Below are 21,559 nucleotides of genomic sequence, written 5' to 3'. Positions count from 1 at the left end.
TTTGGCATTTTTGGGGATCCCAGACTGCCTACCTTTTGGGGGGGGCAGGCCAAACAAGTTTCAAGATCACTGGTCTATTGGGACCACTTGGTGCGTCTATTGGTCAGATCCTGCTCATAGCACAAGTAATAATTCGAAGTCTGTCCTGTCTGTGTATGGTTTGTATGTATCTCTATTATTGAGCATGCAGCACCTGTTCTGAAGTCTCTCAGAGTGCCAAAGTGCTTTACTGTCATGCTACAGAAGACATACTATGTTATGATATGCCTGGATGTGATATTTGTTACCCCAAAAATGTATGTAATGAGAATGGAGTGAAGGTCTCATAAGAGGGGATTGTGTGGAAAGTCTGGAATTGGAAATTGTATGTACCCCCTAGTATTCTCCTACATTTTAATATTGAGTAGTTACTGCAACCTGCCTTGGTTAAACAACTGTTTCTTGCTTTTGCAAGGCAAGGCTATAGGCTTTACTGCACATCTCTTTGTGATGGACGCTCTTTGCCTTGTGTGTAGATATGATCACCTCCATATTGCTAGCGTCTCATGTGTTTCCCTTTTAACATATGTAAGCAGGTTTTAGGCTCTGTGAGAAACCTGAAGGTGTCTCCCTGCCTAGTCCCCAGGGGGCCACGACAGGGCCATCGCTGTTTGATCCAGTTCCTGGGGGTGGACCAGTGAGGGAGGATCACTTGGATGGGGGGTCCTTGGGGAGTGGGACACTGACAGGTGAGACGTGGTATCTCCTTCTTTCAACATCTTTTCCATCCTACTACGTAGGATATTCCAAAACACTGCCCCCCCATTTTCCAATACGAAAACTTTCGCACAACATGAAAGACAATGGACTAACACCAGAGCCGTTTACCTGACATGTCCCAATACAAGGGTCAGGCAAAGTCAGGCAATTGACGAGAATCACACACACCTGATGGCCCTTTCCCTTCCCCACTGGGATAAAAGGTGGAGCATGAGAGCACAGTACGAGCAAGGCAGACTGCATGACGTGACAGCTAACTCAGCACCATAGTTCAAGAGGAGGCGAAAGACGGCGAATACCTAGAGGGTGACAAGGAGAGAAGTGACATTGCCCTTTCCGACCAATGCCCTTGAAACCTCCACAGATGGAAACATAGGACCGCAAACAAAGGACAGTGTGTGTTCTAGCAGCAGATGTCAACTGTATACAAAACCCTCCTGCGCTGATTACCAAGCCGGAGAGAGACGCTTGTCTAAGAGGTACCAACCTTGACTCCAAAGAGAAGAAAGCCAAGTAGTTCATCACAGCCGGTGAAATGTTTAAAGGAACTACTGAGAAAGAAGGGGGTAACCCACAACAGAGGCGTCTGGCACTACGTGGGTGCTCACACAGGAAACTCTGGGTGATTACCCGAGGGTAGAGACTACTGTAACTAGAAAGCCTTGGGAAGAGGCGAATGTAGATCAAAGTGGTCATACAGGGGGCTTGTAAAATCTTCTGTACCTTCGAAAGTCTTTGACCGACAGATGATTGTGAAGCTAAGGAAAATGGATCCAGCCTGGTGAAATCAGTACATGCACTTTGTGTCGTAAAAGGTGGCAAAGAGTGAACCCTGGCGGAGGGATGCTAAGAAGAGGGGACGAAGTCTAAAATCCCAGAATACAGTGAACTGCCTGTAAAAGTTGGTGAAAGTGAAGCCGGCAGTGGAACGCTGACAACCAGGGCCAAAAACTAGAAGAACTGTTCAAAAAGACATTAAGATTTGTAAATGCAAGAAGTATTGGAAGACCAGGGGAAGTGAATTGTCCCTCTTGTCAGTGGAGTCCGAGCCCGGCCGAGGGAGATCCAGTGGTGAATCCATCACCCAAAGTATATATGGAACAGAACTTTGTGTTTGTTTGTTAAAAGCATCAGGCCCTCGAAACAAGAGGCTTTTATTGAAAAGAGACTTAACCATCGAAGAACCTGATAGCTAATACGGAACTGTTGACTAATGCTGGGAAGGATCATGTGTGTGATGTGCTCAGGAGATCCACCTTGTCCCATGCTCAAAACATGGGGAAAGGGGACCCCTGGCAATCACATACTGACTTATTATTTATGAACACTTCTTTCTTTACTTGAGAACATCATCCCACCCTTGTTTTTGTATTTAGAGTAAGGATTGGCAATAGGTTTTTCTTAGTATAGGTTGTTTTATTTTGACACAACACCACAAGGACTGCCTTATTTTCATTTGATGGTCGAAGCTTGCTCACATCTTAGATTTAGTTTTAGGTTAGGCGTTTTTCTACCCTGCATTTGCAGTTTAATAAACACCCTTTAACTGTGATCACTTGTGTCTGTCTTTACTGTTGCCACCATGAGTTCCTTGCAGTTCCCACTTTCTAAGGAAAAGTGGCTTTAGTAAACGGACGTCATCATACTGTAAGCGTGCTTGCCTGGAAGGTGTGTGAAACTTTGGGGAGTACATTCAGTTTCACTCAATGTATCGCTTTATGCTGTCCTTCCTTCTAACATCATCTTACATGTAAGAACGCAGCTGGTATCAAAGAATTGGATAAAGGGGATTTTACCCTGTTTGTAACATTGTTTCAGTATGATTCCTTACCCTGTCTGGAGCTCCCTTTCATTGAAAATCATGTGTGCCCTTGTGCATAAGAGAAATGTGCTTCGAGGGAAGGGTTTCTGATTTGCATCAAAATCGTATACTGTTGTTGGTTTGTTTTTCTTCTGTTGCTTGTGTGATGAATCTTCAGCCATCGTCCCTTCTCCCCTAGGGGGAGCCCCTTCCCATGAGGCCAGGGAGGTGAGGCCACTACCCAATAGTCCCACTGGGAGTGGTACACGGTGGGAGAATATCATGGGGAGGTATCCCTCCTGTGAGACCAAGGACAACTTACATCCCAACCTCCCTCACCCTCATTCCCTGGACACAATATACTAGTCTTCCACAGTTCCATATACTTGTGCAAAGTAGATAGTCCAACCCTTGTGAGGACCAGTGACATGAGGAAGAGAGTATGGACTACTTTCTTGAAGTATGTTGGAAAACAGGGATGAAGAAGAGTCCAGCAAACCCAATAGAGAGTGATCCTAATACACTGGGACGAAGAAGATATGCAGAGCTGTGAAGAGCGCTCCGTGGAACCAAAGTGAGCGTCCCAGTCTATATGGACAACAGAAGAGTGAGAATAAGTAGCCTATCAGTGCAAGACGCTGAGAGACCCGGGAAGTGCAAAGGAACGGTTTGCAAGGCAGAGGGGGGGGCCGAGAGCAGTACATTCCCAATATTGAAGGAATACCAGGACTCCATTCCCCAAAGGTGCTGCGGCAGAGAAAGGGGCTCTGCGGAACAATATGGTGAGTGAGAGTAACGCTGGCACCATACAAAATGAAACAGAGCCTGAGAACCAGCAAGGACAAGCAAAAGAAGGCAGAGATGCTATGCGACGTAGGAAGAGCAGAAAAGGACTCCGGGCAAAAAGCAGCTGAGCACCTGACAAACACTGAAGGTAACGGTTGATGCTCAGGGACCGGCTGGGGCAAGCTACCATGGAAGCCAATGTTGCGGTAAGACTATAGGGACTCAGAATACCTGCTCGTTCGTCACAGTAGAATAATATCCTAAGTTTGTTGAGAAACAAAACCAGGGTATGAGACCCGAATAGAAATAGTACAAATCATGAAGATGAATACAGTACTTGCCAGGAGAGTATAGCAAGTCTGTGCAGAAGAGAGACCACGGTCTGGGACCCCGAACAGAAATAGTACAAATCAAGAAGATAAATTCAGTACTTGGCAGGAGAGAATACCCGCTCTGTGCACAACAGAGACCAGGGTCTGGGACTCGAATAGAAATAGTACAGATCACGAAGATGAATACAGTACTTGCCAGGAGAGTATACCAAGTCTGTGCAGACAAGAAACCAGGGTCTGAGACACGAATAAAAATTGTGAAAATGAAGAAGTTATTCATTACCCAAAAACACAGTACTTGGCAGGAGAGTATGCCTTGTCTGATCAGAAGAGAAACCAGGGTCTGGGACCCAAGGTGAGATAGAGTAATAATTCACAGCATTGCGAACATTGTGAGAAAGACCAAGAGAAGGGAGTCATTCTCATGGCATTGTGAAAGGGCTGAGAGAAGCCAGGGCAAGGGATGAAAAAAGCTGTAGGTAAAACTTCCACTTACCGGCCGACTCATCATTGGGCCAACCCTTAAATGCGTTGGTAATAGCGTTAACTGCGTTTAAGGGCTAAGGCCTAACTCATGATGAGGCCCTATCTCTGATCTGTGCAGTACTCTTATGGCTTCAATGTATCCAAGTTAACTCAAATAGCGCGACCGAGCTACATATTCCAGAATTCCCAGTTGCAGGTGTTGGTCCTGTTATTCACTTGGCGGTTGCCTTGACCCCTCATGCTCAGTTTAGTAAATACATTTGTCTATATATTCTTTGCATTAATATGTCAGCTGAGAGCTACTCACCTGCCAGTTTTAGGGGATTTTAAATACATACTTTACACTTTTGCAAATGGCTTAGCCACTGGTTTTTCAACAGTATGTACTAAGCCTCTCGTTAGTAAAATCCCCTTTATTATCACTTTCGTGCAAAACTTCCGCTGGCACAAACTCATGAGCCCTGAGGCTCATCCGGCAAGGAGCATAAATTTAACCAATGGTGACGCCATTACCTCCACATCCTTCTTCCTCATCCCAGTAATGCAAATTACCAATATGTAATCGAAGCAGTATCCAGGCATGGCCAAATCTTCCTATCCCTCAAGTCAATTGCCTATGAACGGGCCTAGTGGTGCGCGTCTGCTCTACCGCCGCGCTATGGTTTCTCCACTAGACTCTGTGGAAGGCTCTCTCAATGCTTTTTCAACAGCTGCAGATTTGCCGGTCATGTTTAAATCTGTCGAGTGGTTGGGGGGCATAATAGTTATTTTACGGGAGATCACCTACATTAGTCCAGACTTCCCTATGGATCCAATTACTATGAAGCACCCTAAAACCTGCAACTTTTACTGAAAAAAATCAAGGAGCAATTTTCAAAACCCAACCGCCAGATGACAGGATTATTAACAGAAAAGATTCATGCTCCATTCAAAAGCGGTTTATGTTGTGGGCTGCTCAATGCAGTGAGGGTACCCCGCACCCCAGCCAGGATCGTCTTACTATTGTTAGGGTGTTTGAGCGGTACAGACCTAGCTTTTGGAAGCAATGGAGCGCTTTACAAATCATAGATGTATACATTGCGATGGTTACTGGCCTAGAGAATAGCAGCCCAATGGTCAATTCCTGTATCGCAGAGGAGAAAGGAGGATTTCCAGAAGACACATGCCCCTGATGCCATTCCACAAATGGCGCAAGCACTGATATTTTGCCCCTTTTGTCTTTTGGATTGGATGGTATTCCACCCAATCCACAAGGTAAACATTTTGAGAGGGAAAATGTCAGCCAATCAGAGGGATAACATTGTTTGTGTGCTCCCATTGCTTGAAATACCTGTCAATGGAGTGAAATTTGTGTGCACCCTTTTTTCGCACAAACTACAAAAAAGGGCAGCGTCCGCTGGGCCTATAAAGCCGAATAAAAGGCGAGATTCTGTGGATTCTGCCCTCTCAGCGAAATGTTCAACCACCCCAGCCCCGGCGCACTCTCCCATGCTGCCACGTTATCTCCGAGGACCCTCCGATACAGTGATAGCGACTGCCGCCAACTGGAACCGGGAGAGCCAGTGATCTCTTGGCTAGGGCCTAGCCAGGGGCTCTGCTCTGGTTCTTAGGTCCAAACAAGAGCCGAGCCAGAGAAATGGACGCGTCAAATAGGAGGGGTCTGTGTCAGGGGTTGGGGATATAGAAAAAATGGTAGAGGCACAGAAAAAGGGTGTGAGGGGCTGGGGATGGAGCAAATGTGTGCGTGGGCCAGGTACCGAGAAAAGGGCCTGGAGGGGGCTATGTTACCGGCCACTACACCTTTAAGAATGGGGCCCCGCCTACTGAGGGGTTTTACTGGTGACACGTGGTAGGGGGACGTTCGGGGGAAGACACGCTTCGCGCAGTTACCGTTTGTAAAGAATAAAGAAAGGTTGAATTGTTCCTCCGGCTGCATGTCCTTATTAAAGGCCCGATCCCGGGCAACATTGGCGACAAAGGTGGGATCTTGAGGGGTTTCTTCAATAGCTGCTTCTTGAGTGCAGGTGATAGGCAGCCTTCGATGACTCTTAGGTGTATAGCTTTATCTAAAGAGAATGCAGTCAAATTGACAATGTGCGCCTTTTATGCTTAAGCGGGATATGTATTTGTTCACCGTCTCTTGTGGTTTCTGGGATCACTGGTTGAAAAGATACCTTTCATAGTCACGATTGGGATAAATTATGAGTAGTTTGTCCAGGGCTTTGATCAGGTCCGCAAAGTCATTTTGTTCCGCTGCTGGAATGGTTTTTACAATACTCTTTATCTCTCCCCCCACCAGGTTGAGGAAGATGTCCCTAATGGGGGGAGAATCACCATCTCCTGAACCCCTTACAAAATGTTGGAAGTCTTCCATCCACTCAGTCCACCTCGGATCTTTCGTGGCTTGTGGCGTCATGGTGAATGGTGGTGGCATCCGCAACTGAATAGATTTGGCCGCACGGGCCGGCTGGGGCGATAAAAGACTGCTCATCTTGTGTAGATAATGTGTCTATTATAGTACTGGCAGCTGCTAGTGAGGAGATGTAAAAAAGATTTCTTCTCCTATTCTTCTCCTTTGTTTGTATGGACACAAAGATGGTGGTGTGACTGGGTGAGTGCCCTGGTGCACACTGTGTGCCCTTTGGGTGATAGCATATGGACTGATGTGTCCAGGCCATGTGGTCCGCCTACTTGGCCTCGGCTTCAGGGCCATGCGTTCTGTTAGGGAGGCAGGTGTTTTCTGGTGGTTGGGTTGAGGCATGGCGTGTGCAGGGGAAAAAGGGCCTCTCACCGCTGTTGCGCGCGTGTCCCCTCCTGTGAGTTGGAGGCTTCGGGCCTCGTGAGGAGTGGAGGGGCCGGCCGCTCTTCTTGTGGGAGGCGCGTGTGTTTGGCTGCTTCAACACGACCATGTGGGTGGTAGAGAATGTTGAACTCCGGAGCAGGGAGGAGCGGAGCGCGGTCGCGCTGGAGGACCCCGACTGGGTCCGGAGGAGTAGGCCTGGTGGGCTGCCAGGAGGCTGTAGTGCGAGCACGATGGGATCGCTGGTAGCGTTGGGAGGAGGAGGCCTGGCGGACTGCCAGGGACCTGGAAGCATGGCGCAGTGCCGGCAAGGAGGACTCTGGCGCGTGAGGGAGAGATCCTCATTGCCAATGGTGCCCGGGATCGGGTTGGAGGGGTTTGGGGCCGAGAAAAGCAGTGTGAGGGAACTGGTGGCTGAAAAAAGCAGTGTGATGGGACTGGGGCATAGAAAAGGGGATGGGGGGCAGGCCAAGAAAAGATGTGACATGGGGCTCAGAGGTGAGAAACGAGGATGGGTACACCCTAGGATGTTATGGAAAGAAGGGGGAGAAAGGGAACTGGCCGCACCTGGGGTAAGAGGAAGAGTCTGGATGTTGGTGAGGGTAAAGGGGGTTAGGCAGGGAAAGGAGCATGAAGGGGGAACCATGCCTGTATGTTTTGAAGGGTGAGTGGAAGGAGGACACTTCACTTACCTTTAAATTCGATCTTGCACTGCCACACAACAGGAGTGTGCTCACCTGACTTTCGGTCCTGGTCACCTGACTTCCTGTCCCATCCCAGCCAATCATTGAGTGGCCAGGATGGACAGGAAGTCAGGAGAACACGCCCTGTATATATATATAGGTATATATATATTCATAGGTTTTTATCAGTGCAACTTAACCATAACGTCCCTTTAACAACGTTTTTTCATTGAATTTCATAGGTTTTTATTAGTCCAACTTGACAATAACGCCCCTTTTAACAAAGTTTTTTCAGTGAATTTCATGGGTTTTTACCAGTGCATGCTATTTTTCTACAACTTACTAATATCATACCTACCCAATATGGCAATATTTTTGTCCCATTTACAAAGTGTCACCTTAAACCTCTGCCATTTCCCACCTTCTGGAATCATTTTTAATACTTCTATACTTTTTCCACTGTTTTTGCTTCTGTCGATTTGCGCACATCTAACATCATTGTGGGACATCCGGACAGTGCCACGTGACCATGTTCTTGCGAGCGGCATGATGACATGTCCATGAACGCGTTTGCACTTCACGTTCGTGTCCTTGCTTCAAGGACAGTTCAGAACTGCATTTTCTACTGATCTAGAAACTTTCAAGCTCAAAATGTACCCTTGCACAGCTCCTACACCTATTACTCATTATCCATTACCAATCTAATACAAAGCACATACTTAGAAGAATATTAGCAAAACTGCTATTTATCTTAAAAATGGCATCAGCTATTGATATCCCGCTTGCCCAAGAGCCACCACCACCAGCTGGAGGACCCACACAACAAAAAAAGCACAGTATTGTCAAAGACAATGAAGAGGACCAAGAAGATTAGGTACATGAGTGCCTACCTCTAGCCTGCAGAGAGAATCAAGGGTGTGGCAGTTCTTTACCACTATGGGAATGTACCAAAGGCTAAAGCTACAAAAGTGAAAAATGCACTGAGTGCAACTTTGTACTCAGTCATGGACTACCTGGACATTAATCCTACGGGACCACCTTCAAGCGCCGCCACACCAAATCCAACTACTGTAATGCTCTCAGAGAGATTGTTCCTTTCTTAGCAGGTAGTAGGCTGTCTTCCTCCACATCATCTTCCTCAACCAATACTGTAATCACACAGCCTACTTCGGTGGGACACAAAATCCCACCAGCTACCTTGCAAGCATTAAAAGAGGCTTTTGATCCATATCTTTTGAATACAACAGTCCTCTGTATATACTTCAACACACCACTCTGCAGGGAGAAGCAATTTTGACGTGCGGTTGGAGCTGTAATCTAGGAGCATGAGAAACACTGCCCGCTATCTTAGAAGTAACACATGTGCAACATCTTCCTCTGTCTGCCTGCCCCTCCATATTAGTGCTGGGTGCCTCCACCCTCATTTCCCTCCTCACCTTACGTTCTAACATCTCCTGCACATTTTTTTTTTAAAACAACATAACCAAGGTTCCTTTAGGGACCACCTTTCACAGTTAAAAAATAGAACTAAAAAAATCTTACAGTCTCCATCTACTTTACATTTCGCAGTAAAGTACATAGACACAATACGTTTTCCAACATTTCCATTAGCATTTTGTGTTATAATGGGAATAATGTGACGTTCATCCTCCATTCCAGGGACCTGAATGGGGGATAACGGCCCGGCAGCCCAGGTTTTCGGCCCAAGCGAAGTGTGCCTGTAGGCGCACGGATACCTGCGGGCTTCGGTGCGTTATAAATAAATAAATAAATAAATAAATAGCGAGTGCTCTGGACCATTATACTCCATTGCAGCCCCTGCAATGGGGGATAAAGGCCATTAGCACCCCTGGTTCTGAAAGGGGAAACCTGGGGTTCTAGAAAATAGAGTTTTCTTCCTACAGCGGGGCGCCCTTGGCGTCCAGCTTTATGAAGGAAAATCATTTTCCAAGTTGGCCACCATGGAAAGAGAAGGTGGGGCTCCGTACAGAGCCCTTCTTCCCTTTCCATGGCAGCCTGCAGAACCATATGACCATATTACCATGAGCAAATTTTTTTCCCTTTCAAACCTATCCTACTTTCGAATAACTTTACCACATAGCCAGTCCCAGGTGGACATGGCCACTTTAACACAATTTTTCGTCCTTTACGGTCATGGCCAGTAGCCAGATTGTCCGCGTCATGACCTTATATCATGACCCAGACAATTTGGCCTCTGCCTATGGCCACAGGCTATACCTCGGTCACCAAAGGTATATCACTATTTTTTGTACCTACATTATAACGTCCAGGGCGAGCAACGTTATAAGACGTTACTAAGTGGCAGTGCGCTTGCTCTAGTACCCAAGGAGGGGGGGGGGGGTGTTGAAACAGGTGGGTGTATATGATGTTTTGTTCAATACAATAACGTAAGCAAGCATAATGAATTCTACAGAGGTAGCATCAAGCGGGCAGATCCCCAATATAGAGACAATAGCACCTGGAATGCATCCAAACACTATCACTCTCTTTTGACATGCACAATAAGAACCAGCGGGCATCCAAAGGTTTCCTATTTTTATCCCCGCATCGCCACATCTCCCAACACCTCCCCTCCTTGGGTACTAGAGCAAGCGCACTGCCACTTAGTAACGTGGCAATCCACAGTTATGCAAGACAAGATACAGATTCAATCTAGAACTTTTTTAACAATGTGACGGAACATCTGTCAATTTCAGATTACATTAAGCTATGGGTTGTCTAATACCCAGCTTTCCCTAAATTTCCCTAAATTTTTGTATCCTAACAGGTGCTCGTCCGCACTATCATATACAGAGGCATGCTGGAAGCTGAATCATCACTGATATAAATAATGGTCCTGAAGAAGACGGCTTAATTGCACACGCCATTGAAACCGGTCGACCTATTGGTCATGAGGGTTCTCATGACCATTTCGATATCCCTTTAAATAAAAAGGAGGGATACAAGAAACATAAATTGCACCCAAACTCATGCAAAGTGAGCCTTTTAAGGTGTCCCACTTATATGGGATCAGTTTTATAAGTTGATCTTTCGAGTACAACCAATTGCATTCAGTATACTTGACGCCTGTGTGTGAATAAATTATGAGCAGAAATCCCAAGGTTATAAGTTGTATTGCCAGTCAAACAGCTATTTCGCCAGGATCTAATAATCAATCCCGTTGTCCACAATAGCAGATTGGTTGTCTCTTGTTTTGTTTGAATTTTAATAAAATTTGACACACTCATTCAATTGGTAATGATGAGGGACAGTTACCTCTTTTACTATCCCTGTTAGATAGGCGGCGCACCACTCACTACCTAGGGCAAGGTACTCCTGTTAGGGTCAAGGGGGTCCTTCCACCAGGGACAGTTTCTCTACCTGTTCTCTCGTAATCACATGACAATACAGTCCATATCCATCCTTTCTCCCGAAGAACCGTTTATGCTGTGGTATAAGGCTGTTTGATTAATGGTTAGGGAAGATATTAGTTTTCCCAGTATGTTTTTGAATGTACCCTGTTGTTGCAATATGTCCTTCAGCTTCCTTGCCTCCCCCCTCTGCCTCCTTCTTGGCTACATTGCCCTCTCCTCCTTCCTCTTCTGCTCCCCCCCTCAGGCTCCTTCTACACCTCTGCAGGGCATACCTCTGATTTGTACCCCTCCCCGGAAGTCTTTCAAGGTTGGCAACCTTCTCCATATTGCCACTCTCAACGCTCGCTCAGCTGTCAAACACTCCTCTGACATCTGCCGGCTCCTGGAAGAACTCGGTCTCACTGACACATGGTTCAGGGCCAGATCTGCCACAAGCTTTGACACTCTCCTCCCTGATGGCTACAAGATCCTCTCCGCGCCCAGGGCCACCCGCTCCGGAGGAGGTGAAGCCCTGATCTTCCCCGAGTGGATTTCTGCCGCTGTCACTCCTACGCAAGCCTACTCCTCTTTCGAATGCCGCATCTGCAGGCTCGCTTTCTCTCTCTCTCTCTCTCCTGGCCATTCCCATACTGTGGCTACTATCTATCGGCCACCTGGTCAGATCTCCTCCTTCCTCTGATGGGTGGACCTCTCCTCTTCCCTCTTGGTCTTGACCACTCAACTCCTCCTTCTTGGAGACTTTAACATTCACCTGGATGCCTCCTGCCCGTCCTCTGGACTCTTTCGCAACCTCTGTGACTCTCTCTCTCTTTCGATTCTCCCCTCTGGCCCGACTCACTCTGCAGGGAACACTCTGAATGTTCTGATCTCCTCAGACCTCCCCCTCTCTATCCCCCTCACCACTACTCTCTCTTGGAGTGATCACTTTATCTTTTCCTTCCATCTCTCGCCCTCTACCCCTCAGGTTAAGCCAACTCCAGCACTGCCACTTACCTTCTCAGTCATCCGATCCATGAAGTGTGTGTCAGCTGAGGCTTTTTCCGCCACTTTCTCTCCCCCTCCTCCTCCTGTGGCTGACTCACATCCTGACACAGCCCTTTCCATGCTCCACTCTTCTATCTCTGATACTCTTGATGTTCTTGCCCGTCATGAGTATCTGCTTGAAGCCCAAAGCCAAGTTCAAATCCTGGTATGACTCTGACATTGTCACCCTTAAACGCAAGTGCAGGGCAGCTGAGAGGAAATGGCTAGCTTCTTGCGCCTCCTCTGACAAACTGGCCTGCCGCCTGCTGCAAAGGCAATATCGGTACTCTGTCCGCACTAAGAAGAGAGCCCACATCCAAGCCCACAACTCTACGGCATCTAACAAATCAGCCGAACTCTTTAAAATCTGCAATGAGCGGGCCAATGCTGCTGCAGTCGCTATGTCTTCTGTCCCCTCCCAGGTCCTCTGCATAGCCCTGGCTTCTCATTTTGTCTCTAAAGCACAGGGCATCCTGTCCACCCTCTCGTGCTCTCCTCCTTCTCCCTCTACTCTCTCATCTGCCTCCGGCCCCCCTGTGGCCACCTCTCCTCCCTCTTTCTCTTCCTTTCCTCTGTTCTCCCCTGACAAAGTTTCTAGACAAGTCCGATCTATGAAAGCCTTGTCAAAACAGGTTCTTCCCTGTTCTTCCAAAACCACCAAGGACCACATTGATACCCTTGCTCATGCCCTGACTGACTTCTGCAACCACTCCTTCACCACTGGAGCCTTCCCTTCCCCCCTCTCTTGTGCACCCTCTTCTCAAGAAACCCTCAGTCGACTCTTCCTGCACAGCTAACTATCGCCTAATCTCCATCACTCCTTTCCTGGGCAAACTCCTGGAAAAGCTGTCCATCTCCCAGCTGAATCTTCACACTGAATTTGTTGGCCTGAATCCATGACCATCAGTCGGGCTTCAGAGCAGCCAGAAGCATGGAAACTGCTCTCCTGAACATTCATGAAGACCTGCTCTCTAACCTTGATTGTAATCTCCCCTCTGTCCTCATCTTACTCGATCCCTCTTCTGCTTTTGATACGGTCAACCATGCCATCCTGCTCAATCGTCTCCGTGATGACCTGGGTATCACCGATCAGGCCCTGGCCTGGCTGACCTCTTTCCTCTCTGATCGACCCTCCCAGGTCCAACTTGGGTACTCCTTTCATCTAGCTCACTCTCTACCTGTGAAGTTCCCCAGGGGTGTAACCTCTCTTCCTGGTTGTTCAACCAATACCTGCCACCTCTCGCCCACTGCATTGCCGCTCTCTGCTCTGACTTTCAGTGCTATGTGGATGACACTCAGCTCATTTTCATGCTCCCCTCTGCTACCTCTTCTCCTTCTCTCATCTCTGACTGTCTGTCTGCTATCCGGGAGTGGTCTCTGCCTTAATTCCAGTAAGACAGAGATTCTCCACATCGGCACACCTGCACCCTCCTTCCCTGTCACTCTCTGGCCGGGCTCCCTTGGCCCTCTTCCTGCTCCCACCTGCCAGGCTAAAAACCTCCGGGTCATCTTCGGCTCCACACTCTCCTTCTCGCCTCACATCTCTGACGTCTCTAAGAAGTCACACCACCAGCTGCACCTCCTCAGAGGTATTCTTCCTTTCCTCTCCTTCCGCCAGAAGCTCACTGTCTCTAGAGCTCTGGTTCTCTCTAGGCTAGACTACTGCAACAGCCTCTTTTTAAATCTGCCTGCTTCTACTCTCCGGCCCTCTGCAACTCATCCAGAACAGGACTGCAAGGCGTGTCCTTGGCCACAAGCCCAGGGATTGTATCTCTCCAGCACTGAAATCTTTGCATTGGCTCCCAGTGGCTGCAAGGATCAAGGTAAAGGCTCTCTGCATTGTCCACAAGGCCTTCTGGGGCCTGGGCCCTCAATACCTCCAAATCTCTGTTTGTAAATACCTTCCTACTCAAGCTCCTCCACCTCCAACTCCCTCAGGGTCACTCGCTTCACCAAGCAATGAGTTGGTGGTAGATCTATTTGTTCAGCTGGGGCCTCCCTCTGGAACAGCCTCCCTGCCTCTCTGAAACTCGAGGAGAGCCTTCTCCAGTTCCGGAAACACCTCAAGACATTCCTCTTTGCTTCTGCCTTCTCTCTTCTTCTCCCCTGCTGATTTCCTCTCTGATACTGCACTGGTCACCTGGCTACCCTCTGATTTTGGGCCATGGTCCGTACCCGCCCAGTTGCACACCCGCACTGCCTCCCGGCAACCCTTGCACTTGGGTCTGTATATGTAATCCTACAGTCCCCTTAGCTGCACCTTTGGACAACTGCTGTCTGTAATTACCCTAGCACCTGCCACCTGCTGCCCACACTTCTGTTATTGTTTTGATCCCATGTACAGCACTGTCCCCTCCCCTTTCCCCTGGCACTTATCCCTTCCCCCTCCCCTGCACTTGTGCAATCTCAATTTCACTTGGCCTAGTAAGATCGTTGTCTCTGTCCTCCCTCTGTTCCCCTTCCTTGCCTCGTTGCACCCTAAAACACTTGTGTATAGGCGTGTTACAAATGCCATATCATATCATATCACATCGTGAGGTCTTTTTTTAGCACAAGGAAGTACATTGAATAAATACCCTTGTTTCCCTGGTTCGCCGGGGCGACTTTGACGGCGTCCTTTAAGAGCAGCGCTGTCACCTCTTCCAATAGGATGCACTGTTCTTCCTTGGAGGTGTTCCTCTGTCTTGGTGGATGTTTGGCGGGCTGCTGTAGCAGTTCTATAAAATAACCACCCGCCACGGTTGAAAGTACCCACTTGTCTAAGGTGATTACCTCCCATACGTGGATAAAGTATGAAATGTGGCCTCCTACAGGAGTGGCATGTGAGGGAACCTGTCATGCTTGCACACACGTTCATAGCCTAGGGTTATCTGCCTCTGGGCTACGGCCTCGACCGCACATAACACCAGTATCTTCATTAAGGCCCCATCCAATTAGGAACTAACCCTACTGCCGATCCCCCTCTGGCCAGGCTACCCAGGGTTGCCGTCCAATGCTCCATAGCAATTACCCTAACCGTGCCGCGACAACTCTATTGTTAGGCCCACCGTCTCCTCCTCTCACCCACTGTCATACTTGCACAGCACCGCGACTCCCTGCCAGGCAGCCCACCCACTTTAGTCCTCTGCCGCTTACAGTGGGCCTCATTACGACCCTGGCGGACAGCCGTGCCTGTAGCACAGGCACGGCTGCCGCCGGAGTCATTTTTTTCCAGCGCCCTGGAATGGGCAATTACCGGGGTATTACAACCCCAGCGGACCCGGTAATTGCCCATTCCAGGGCACCAGAAAAAATTCTTCCCCATTTCCATTGAGCTCGATAGGGCTCAATGGGAATTGGGAACCCGGAGGCACCAGCACCATCCGTGAATGGTGCCGGTGCATCCAACGTGTTGTGTTCGTGGGTGCCTGTGTGCCCGCCAGGTCAGACCAGGCGGGCACACAGACACTCGCGAGCACAACTCGTAGTCTGCCGATCCGGGAACTACGGCACCGGTAAGCTTGCCGGTACCTTACTTCCCGGACCGGCAGACTCGTAATGAGGCCCAGTGTGTCCTGTGCTTAGAGAACCCCACCCACACACTCCTTAACCTTAAGTAGTAGTGTACTAGCAATTCAGAACACACAGCCGCGATCCTCAACCAGCCTCCAGAAAGTGCCGACATCCTTAATTGGTCCGCCGACCCCCCTATAGTCTAAGCAGGAAGACCACCTATCAGCTAGAGCACTCACCTAGGGCTCCCATCCCCTTCCTACGCACCACGGCAACACATTGCCATTTTTGCACATATGCCCCCCATACCATCATCCCTGCCATGGCCCTGAAACTGCCCAACTCCAATGACATCCTCCCTACTCCCTTCCTACCTGTGTTCTTCTGCGCTCCTATGGCCGCACACATTCAGAAGATCCACGCTAAAGCCAGCCCCTGCCATTACCTGATCCGCAGAATAACTATGCTAAGAATTTTCAGCAAACCCATGCAGCACCAAAATCTCCCAAGGCCGACGGATAAAAAAAACAGCTATTGGGCCTGCGCTCCTCACACACTATAGCCTCCTACTGCTTGGGTTCAACATCTAAACTTGGCCGTCTGACTCCCGCTACCACTTCACACCACTCAATAAGAGTCAGCAACATGGCCCCTTGCCACCCGCTCAGACCCCTGAGCCCCACCTCGCCAAAAATAAGATACCTGCAACATGCACCACCAACCATACAGTTCCCACAACACACTCAGCGTCTCACTTCGCTCCTCAAATAGCACCCCTGGGCGCTACACCACTAAACCTAGCCCTCCCACCACACACTTAAATGTGCACTCATTACCGCACGCTCGTTACCAGCGCATGCCACAGAGATCCGTGCAATTCTCACCAACCTCAAGCAGGACCCACCATCGCCCTAGCCCTTCCGCCAGGTTATATCATACACCAGTAGGACCGACCACATATGAAAGGAGTGGGTGTGGCTCTCATAGTGAAAGAATCTCTTCCTATCCGACTTTCAAACTCCACACTGGAAGGAAATAGTGAAGCCATCGCTATCAAACTCTCCCTCTCCCCCAACTGCACCATTGCCTTACACATTATCTACAGACCACCAGGCCCCTCTGTAGACTTTCAAGAAAATGTACTCCACTTACTGGCAGAGAATCTAAAAACCACCACCCAAACCCTAGTATTGGCGGACCGAAACGTAGTCCTCAACAACACCAAAGACAAGCAAGCCATATTGCTTGCCAATGCACTACACAACATGGGATTCATACAACGAGTCACAGACTTGACGCACATCAAAGGACGCATCCTAGATTGGGTAGCTGACCATAACTGCTCAGCCCCCATTAGCTCCAACAATCCATGTCCGTGGACCGACCATCATCTCATTCAATTCTCCATCCCAACACCCACTAGTGCCACCAAGCACACCATGCCCTCACCACCAACACTAGCAAGGAGAATCAGCAAATTAACCAAAGACGACCTATTACCTTATCTGGAGGTTCCAGCCCTCAAACCCCCCCTTCTCCAATGACCCAGAGTTTCTAGCTGAAATATACAGCCACATGCTCAAAAATGCAGTTGAAACCGCAGCCCCCCTAGAAAGAATGAAAGCTAAAACCACTAGGCACACACAGGAACTTCTAGAACTACTCAAGCTCAAGCGTATCGCACTCACCAAGTCGATAACCAATCCTAAACACTCCACGAAAGATGAATTAAAAAATCTATCTACCATGTACAAAAGAGACATTATTCTAGCCAAATCCAACTCCTTCAACACAAGAATCTCTGATGCAAAATCAGGAACCGAAGAGATGTTTGCCATATTCAGGGAAGTACCTCAGACATAGTTAGGGATAAATCTTGGTGTGAAGAGATTCAATCAGCTATGCTCAATAAAATAGATCTCCTTCAGGGCAAAATTCAACCTCACCAGAACTCTCTGAGTAGTTCTGAGCTGCCCAAGCTCGCCCTCCACCATCACCACCCCCAACCCGACAAGACACTCTTTTCCTTCAGAGACGTCACAGAAAGCGAGGTTTTGACCATCCTCTATAACATAAAACCATCTTACTGCCAAGGTGATAATCTGTGCCGCCAAAACTATCAAAGCTGACACACAAGCGCCTTTACTGACAGCTTTCATAAATGCATCATTTGCACCTGGCACAGTTCCATAATGTCTGAAAGGGGCTTGGGTACACCCTCTCTTACAAAAATAAACTTTCCTAGACCCCCCCCTCTCCCAAAAACTACCAGCCAATCACTACTGTCCCTTTTCTACCAGAAATTGCGGCATACTCCCAAATCCAGCACTTCATGGAAAGCAATAGTATCCTGTGGAAGAGGCAATCAGGTTCCCACCCTGGCCACAGAACGGAATCTGCACTATTAGACTTGAAAACCAACTTGCGGAAATCATGGACGAAGGCAAACCTGCACTTCTCCTCCTTCTTGATTTATCTGCAGCGTTTGACCTGGTGGACCATAAAACCCTCTGCAGACATCTCATGGCATCTGCGCAATTCACTCCCATAGCCAACACGTGGATCACCTCTTTCCACGAAGGAAGAGCCATGAAGGTGTTCTCTATGCAGGCCTGCGCAACACCCACCACCATTCACTGTGGAGTTCCCCAGGGCTCCTGCACTTCCCCAACCTTGTACGAAACCGCTCTTCAACAAGTTGGGTGCGCTAGGCATAGCATACACAAACTATGCCGATGAAACTCGCTGGGTCCTACGAAACTGATGCCAAAACACTTCAAAATATTTATACCACCATCCAAGCCTGGATGGCAGCCAACAGGCTCTGCCTTAACAGGGACAAAACCAAAATTCTCCTAGTCGGAAATCCTAAATAAACTTAACAAACAATTCAACTCCTCCATTGACAACACACAATTCATGGTTTCACCTTCAGTGGGGGTGTACGTCAACTCCACACTCTCCACGACACGCCAAGTTAGAACCATCGCCTCTTCGGCATCCTTCACAACAAAACTAATTACTGCAGTCAACCCTTACCTCTTTCGCTAGAGCTACCATAGGAGCAAAACTGGGCTATTGTAATGTGTTCTTTGCTGGTACCTCTGCCAAAAATCTCAACAGACTGCAAATTATTCAAAATAATGCACTCAGAGCAGCCCAGAACATCTCAAAGAGGGAGCATATCTCACACGCTAGGCGAGCTGCCCACTGACTCCCTGTGAAGGAATGCATCATCTTTAAGACCCTAGCCATAACTCACAAATGCCTCTCCTTCACTGCCCCCTCCTACCTCTCAGAGAAAACAGTCATAGCTCGTTCTGCCAGACCCATAAGTGCATGCTATGCCAACCAACTAAACATCCCAGCTATCAAACGGGCCAAGGCAGGGGGCTCCAGCTTCCCGTTCATAGCTCCTTAACAATGGAATGCCCTACCTATACCCTAACGAATGAGATCTCACACATGTCCTTCCACAAAGCCCTCAAAACAAGGCTCTTTAACTAGTCAGCCTCACACCATTGGGCTTGCCCCTCGACACCTGCACTTAGTAGTTATGAGCTGTAGCCGGTTCCACTGTAATCCTTGAACCATAGAGCCCTCATCCGGCTGTAATCCTGTTACGTTTCACCATTTACCTGTCTGGCTTTATGTTCCCTGTAACCACGAACCTTAGATAGGCTGTATTTGCTATGTATTATGTAACTAAGTAAGCACAATGCCTGAGGACTGCTTTGTGCACTTTATAAATGTAAAAATAAAATAAAATAAATAAAATAAACCTGTAGCGGGTGGTCTTTGTTTGGAGGGTGTTGAGCCCCCTCTGAAAGAGGAGGATCTACCCCTGATGCGAGACCTTCTCTGGCCTCTTGGAAAACCGAGAGGACTGGCTCTGAGGTGAGCCCGAGGACAAGCTCTGACCCTGGTTGTAACCTGACCCCCGTTGTGAGTTTTGCCGTCTAAAGCGGCAAAAGTTGTAGCCCCCTCTTTTCCCGGAGGGTTTATTAGTAAGTTGCCCTAATGACTTTAGGGTATCATATTCACCGTGGCGCTCGAGAGCATCCTCCACTGCCTTGCCGAACATGTTTGGCTCTATGGGCATATTAAGCTGGGTAGCCTGAGACTCAAGTTTAAACCCTGAGTGGCGTAGCCACGCGTGGCTTTTAATAAATGTCCCCTCAGCTGTTATTCTCCCCGCATTTCTGCTGCATCTAAATTGTTCTTAAGGATGCAGTTTGCAACAGCTTTACCCTCTGAAATGGAGAGAGTTGTGTCTTCAGGGGCTCTCGGGCTGAAGCTATCTGCACGGCCATCTCGTCCCACTTATGGCAGTTGTAGCTAGCCAGTAAGGTGGTGTTATTGGCAATTATCACCTGGTAAACTGTCGAAGAGGCTACTTTTCTACTAAAAATGTAAATCTTACTTTCTTTATCTGAGGTGCTTCTGAAGAGGCTAGAGGTGTTCCTGCTCTCTTTCTAGTGGTTGCAACCACTGAGGAGTCTGCTTTTAATCGGCCCATGATGTAAAGGTGGTCTAAGGGAGCTGGCCGGAAGTTTTTCTCAATATGTGGGTTAACAGCCGGTATTAGGTTTGGGGTAACTAGAGAGGGTTGTATTCGCCTCTGTACAGATTGGAGTATGGGGATGAATTGGGCAGCAGACTTCTTATATCTCAGTATGTTTTCAACAAAGTCCTTGTCTACCTGTGTCTCCTGTGTATCGATGTTGAAATGTTCTGCTGCTTTCAGGAGCAGGAGGAGCAGGTCATTGTATTGAATTTTGATTGTCGACCAGTGAGTCTGAGTGATCCGGCTACTGTATGACGTTAACGTCTTCATCGTTGTCATCATAAAATAGGTCATCATCACCCATATCCCCTTGGTCCTCAGTGTCAGTGTAAGTTCCAGTGTCTTGGAAGTCTTGCATGGAGTCAACATAAGCAAGCTGCCCTACGTCCTGCTGAGAGGTGGGCGCTTGTGTGTCTGTGCAGGCTCTCTTGGTGGCGGGTTGTGTAACTGTGGCCCCGCAAGCTGGACCGCGGTATGGAGTACCCTAAGGGTTTGCTTAGACCTCGGGGTGGTTATCAAAGAAATTGGCTAAGGAAGACATGTGTCCCATGACTCTATCAATTTCCTCTGCAGACCATTGAGAAGAACGTGCGATAATTTGGGGGTGGGAGGGTGAGTGTTGGTACAGTTGCAGGGTGTTTTTTGTGCCTCATAGCCCCTGATATAGTGCCCTCCCCAAGGGTCATAGTCCCTAAACCAGAGCCCTTATTCTGTGTTTTTGAGGACTTGTGTTTTTTCGACATCCAACCTTTCAATAATGTGTCAGGGACGTCTTTTTGATGACCTCTCTCATGCTTGAGGGCTTCGACACGTCTTTCAACGGTTGATTTTTGGCATGCATGTGGGCTCTTGACGCGTCTTTCTACGCACGGTCGTCGGCGTGTGTGGACTTTGAGGTTTTGGACACACCGTCAGAACCGGACTTGCTACTCGATTTTGGGAGCCTATCGTGAGTTAAACGCGAAAGCGAGCGCGATGGCCCAAAGGACAGGGAACTGTCGGACCCCCCCTTTCATGCCGTAAGTGGCCTTCCGATCAGCGCTGAGGTCGACCTTTGGCCGTGGGATGTGTGCTTTGTGGTGTTGTTTGTTTGTGCCAGTGCCACTGGGTGACGTCCCCGTAGCAGAGCCGCCGGCCTGCCTGATGGGGTCGAGGGCTTACACGTGGGCGTCCAACAGATCCTGTTCATCCTCGTCGTCACTATAGACATTGATGCTGCCATCGCTGGAGGCTCTCTCAATGTCCATGGCAGCTTCAGATTGCATGGTGTAGTGGGCCCAGTGCTTTTTCTTGCGGTGCTTACGAATCCTGGGCTTGAAGTGTGACCCTTGCAGTGACCCTCATTATGATTACTTGGGAGACAAAGGTTGCATACCCGGTGCAAGTCTTTCCAAGGGAATTTACGGTTGCAAGACAGACACATTTAAGTGGTGTATTCTCCCTTGTGTATGGGGAA

Source organism: Ambystoma mexicanum, chromosome 1p (assembly GCF_040938575.1).
Source record: "Ambystoma mexicanum isolate Mex_15411 chromosome 1p, UKY_AmexF1_1, whole genome shotgun sequence".
Classification (NCBI taxonomy): domain Eukaryota; kingdom Metazoa; phylum Chordata; class Amphibia; order Caudata; family Ambystomatidae; genus Ambystoma; species Ambystoma mexicanum.
The sequence above is the reverse complement of the archived record's forward strand: the minus strand, read 5'-3'. Positions refer to the sequence as shown.